The following is a 5000-nucleotide window of genomic DNA, read 5'->3' as shown; positions in this document are numbered from 1 at the left end:
GACATGGAAACCCCTCGGCTTCACCCTCCATTTGATCGCGAATCTGCGCCTTGCCAAAGATGTCTCTGCTAATGACGCTAAATCTAGCATGCTTAATTGGACTAGTGAACTATGTCATTGGAGCTAGAGAGCTGTGCGTCTATTGGCCCCCGAGGCAATCTCGGCCCTGCGACAACTCGCTGTGAAAGACAACGGACACGGGAATGCGTGAGGAGACAGGACAGGGGAGGACATTGTGAAGTTAGGGACAGTCACGGAGGGTAAACAACGAGATTGGGTGGGACAGGAAAGACACAAAAGGACAGAAACACTTCTATACTGTAAGTGTAATATGGACAGAAACACTTCTATAAATGTAATATGGACAGAAACACTTCTATACTGTAAGTGTAATATGGACAGAAACACTTCTATAAGTGTAATAAGGACAGCAACACTTCTATAAGTGTAATATGGACATGTACTCTATTATAGCAGTAGTGCACACATATATAACTCTATATATTGCTATATACTGTATCTGATGTTTATTGTGTATAGGAAGAATGAAAAATATAGAGATTTTGTACTACCAAATGTGAAAAAAGTGAAAGGACATAGAGTATATAAAAAAGACAGAGGAATGGGAGAGGAGGGGAAAAGTCCAGAAGGAAAAGGAAGAAATAGATGGATGTGTGTGTGTGATAAAAGTGTGTGTCTGTGTGTGACGGTGTATAAAATGTGTGTGTTTGTTTTGTTTGTGTGTGCAGATTAAATGGAGCATGGTTAGGTCTGGTGTTATTGTTTATTTTCTGGACGGCCCCTTGGTGATTTGAGCGTGCTTTTGACAACCATGTGGAGTGTGTCGCGTCGTGTGTAGAGCACCATGCCGTACGACGGTACCAAGCGGCCGTGTCGAAGAGTGAAGTGGCCCTCAGGAATCAATCCTCACACTCAACGCACATTCAACAGCATTCTCCATAGTCTGTCACAGGCTCCACCATTCATTCTCTCTACACAGGGGCAATGGCTCTATTTCTCGCCCTTTGACAGTGGAGTCATGCAGGAAGCCCTCAAGATAAAAGAGAGGAAGACTATACTTTACACTGCGTAGACATTTTTTTACGCTAACTGTGCTGCTTTGGTTGCATTGTAAAATAGCTACTGACATACAGTAACTGCATGCAAAAAGTACTAGATATAGCTGTTGGCATGTAGGGATGTGTAGTGTGATTAAGTCCTTATTTTACAATGATAACACTACAGTGTGGTTTTGTTGCTTCCATCCACACAGTGACATCTGAGAACCTGTCTTGTACAGTATGTGCTACTTCTGCTCTACTGTTTCAGAGCTGTGCCTCAAGTTCTGATCAGAGGGTCAGCCCACTTGGCAGGTCACTGTAAAGGTTCCCTGTTAAAAGACAGCCGCGCTGCGAGCTAACAGAGCAGCAGTGTGCTCCAGACAGGCTATTAGAGAGCCTCAGTAGCAGCAGTAGCCACAGCGAGCAGCAGGAGTGTAACGCTAGTTGTCTTCCCCAGGTGCACTCCTGGCCCTCCCGCATGTGTTCCCAGCCGTCCTCGTCATGTGATGGGTGGTTAATTAAGTCCCCCCAGACTCGTTTGTCATGCCCCCATGCGCCCATTGTGATGTCATCTGTGCCGGAATGTGCGGTGACCCAGAGCCCCAGGGCATCCTGGGAAGGCAAGCAGAGGACGGAGTGCTTTTGACAACGCCGGTATTTGAGATGTCTATTTTCTCAATGCTCTCTCTCTACTCTCTACCTCCCTTTCTCCTTCTCTCTCTCTCTCTCTCTCTCTCTCTCTCTCTCTCTTTACTTCTTGGCCTCTCTCCCCCATTGGCTCTCTTAATTTAGTAGTTCCTGTAATCATAAGATTACAGGGTTCAATCTGTTGGTTTGGTCAGACAGAGAGAGAGATGAGAGAGAGAGAGAACTCATTACTTTCTTCTTATGACCCTGAGCAGTGGGATCCAAAGACTTGTTTACAGCAAGACAGCCAGGTCATTTGAGGTCTCCACACACACACACACACACACACACACACACACACACACACACACTCACACACACACACACACACACTCAGACCTTCCTCTGCCCCCTTCTGTAATCCACCTGATGAGTCTGAGGGCAGCTGACGTCGCATGCTGACATTCCCTCATGCCGGACACTCCTCTCTGCCCGTGGCATTTATTTTGCACGTGGAGGTCGAGGAGCCCCCGTCCAGCTGGTCATTTCCTCTCGCCGTGGTTAACCAGCGTCGTCGCTCCCCTCGCCTGCGGAGCATGTTTGGAAGTGCGCGCTCTGACCTAATAATTCACCCCGTTAAGGAGGGAAAGAAAAGTGGCCTTCAGCGTGTCACCTCTGATCGTCCTCCTTAATTACTCCTTGTCACATAGCAGCCCCCGCCACACACACTCCACACACACACACACACACACACACTCTCCAGCCCTGCAGCATCACCGCCCTTGCGCTGGCATTTATGCCGAATTTGAATATTTCTCCCGGCAGATGGTAGGAATGTCACGTTCTGACACTGATTTATTAATCTTTAGCCTCCTCGCTCTGGGCTGGGAAGTCTGGGGCCTGTCACCAGCTTATTGTTTTAATAATGCTCCGTCAGTGGCACTCTCTCCCCAGGAGGCGGCGCACACACACACACACACACACACACACACACACACACGCACACAGCACACACACACACACACACACAGTGACACAGTTATCTCCCTGTCACTGGAGGATGTCAAAGTCTCCCGCGACCCTCGTCAGGGTGCCTTTTACTGCAGTGTGTCTGTGTGTGTGTGTTTGCGTGTGAGAAAGGGTGTGTGTGTGTGTGTTTGCGTGTGAGAAAGGGTGTGTGTTGGTGTGTTTGCGTGTGAGAAAGGGTGTGTTTGCTTGTGTTTGCGTGTGAATGTGTTGGTGTGTTTGCGTGTGAGAAAGTGTGTGTGTTGGTGTGTTTGCGTGTGAGAAAGGGTGTGTGTTGGTGTGTTTGCGTGTGAGAAAGGGTGTGTGTTGGTGTGTTTGCGTGTGAGTGGTTGGTGTGTTTGCGTGTGAGAAAGGGTGTGTTTGCTTGTGTTTGCGTGTGAGAAAGGGGTGTGTGTTGGTGTGTTTGCGTGTGAGACAGGGTGTGTGTTGGTGTGTTTTGCGTGTAAGACAGGGTGTGTGTTGGTGTGTTTGCGTGTGAGAAAGGGAGGGGTGTTGGTGTGTTTGTGTGTGAGAAAGGGAGGGTGTTGGTGTGTTTGCGTGTGAGAAAGGGTGTGTTTGCTTGTGTTTTGCGTGTGATGTGTTGGTGTGTTTGCGTGTGAGAAAGTGTGTGTGTTGGTGTGTTTGCGTGTGAGAAAGGGTGTGTGTTGGTGTGTTTGCGTGTGAGAAAGGGTGTGTGTTGGTGTGGTTTGCGTGTGAGACAGGGTGTGTGTTGGTGTGTTTGCGTGTGAGACAGGGTGTGTGTTGGTGTGTTTGCGTGTAAGACAGGGTGTGTGTTGGTGTGTTTGCGTGTGAGAAAGGAGGGTGTTGGTGTGTTTGTGTGTGAGAAAGGGAGGGTGTTGGTGTGTTTGCGTGTGAGAAAGGATGTGTGTTGGTGTGTTTGTGTGTGAGAAAGGGAGGGTGTTGGTGTGTTTGCGTGTGAGAGAGGGTTGGTGTGTGAGGTGAGGAGGACTTGCGAGTCTTTTGTCTCGCCTGCTGTTATTAAAAACCCTATGGTGCCTTTTGGGGTGTGTTAGGGTGTCTTGGACTGCAGGGCTGAAAGTGGCGAGTGTGTGCGGGAGTGTGCGGGGGTGTGTGGGGGTGTGTGTGTGTGCGGGGGTGTGTGTGTGTGTGGGGGGGGGGGGGTCTCTGGTTCTGGCTCACTCTCTGCTGACGCACACCATATGTTAAACACCTAGAGATGGGCTTTGCAGGTGAGAAACCTTGAGCTGTTGTGCGAAAGAAAGAAAGAAAGAAAGAAGTTCACAGAGTCAAAGTTTGTTTTTGTTCGTCTTTTTTTTAAGTGTGTTGCTAGGCTACACGGTCATGACACTGTCTAGACCCCCGTCGCCACTGGCCCAGTTTGTAAATAGAATGAATCGCACGACTGGTGCAACCAAAACCGTGAAAACTCGGGAAGATGGCCATTGAATGAAAAATGTGTTGAATTTCCAGCTTAGCAGTAGAGCCCATGGAATGAAAATAATGATGCGAAGCTAACAAGCCAAAAAGTCCAGACCATGAATAGGCACGCAGGCCACTGCTTAAATGAATGCAACGTGTCCCCATCTGCTTTGTGGCAGTACACATTTGCATAGAGAAATGGAATAGCCTCAATATCTCACAATTTGGAGGTGAGGCCCAGAACACATAATGGCTTGCTAAAAAGGCACCAAGCATTACGTGAGTGGCCAAACCTATAATGGTCGGCCCCGTGGGGAGATAACAACCACACAGGATCCTTGAGCACTCCCTATGCCAGTAGCCAATGCACTTCATTACATACTGTATAGTCAGCTTCTACCTTCTAACATTATGTTGGGGCGCACATGAATGCTTGCTTTAGCCACCTACTTCTCCTGGCCTCTTTCTCTTTTCTCCTTCTCAGAGATATGCACACACACACACACACACACACACACACACACACACACACACACACACACACACCACACACACACACACACACATCACACACACACACACACACACACACACACACACACACACACACACACACACACACACCAAACCATAAAGATAATAAGACAGCAACGAGTAGTCTAGGCTAGAGTAGTCTAGGGCTAATAATGTAGGGGCAGCCATGGCCTACTGGTTAGCGTTTCGGACTTGTTACCGGAGGGTGGCCGGTTCAAACCCCGACCAGTAGGCACGACTGAAGTGCCCTTGAGCAAGTCACCTAACCCCTCCCTGAGCGCCGCTGTTGTTGCAGGCAGCTCACTGCGCCGGGATTAATGTGTGTTCACTGTGTGGACTGGGATAAATGCAGAGACCAAATTTCCCTCACGG

Source organism: Alosa sapidissima, chromosome 20, assembly GCF_018492685.1.
Source record: "Alosa sapidissima isolate fAloSap1 chromosome 20, fAloSap1.pri, whole genome shotgun sequence".
Taxonomy (NCBI): domain Eukaryota; kingdom Metazoa; phylum Chordata; class Actinopteri; order Clupeiformes; family Clupeidae; genus Alosa; species Alosa sapidissima.
This window is presented reverse-complemented; position numbering follows the sequence as displayed.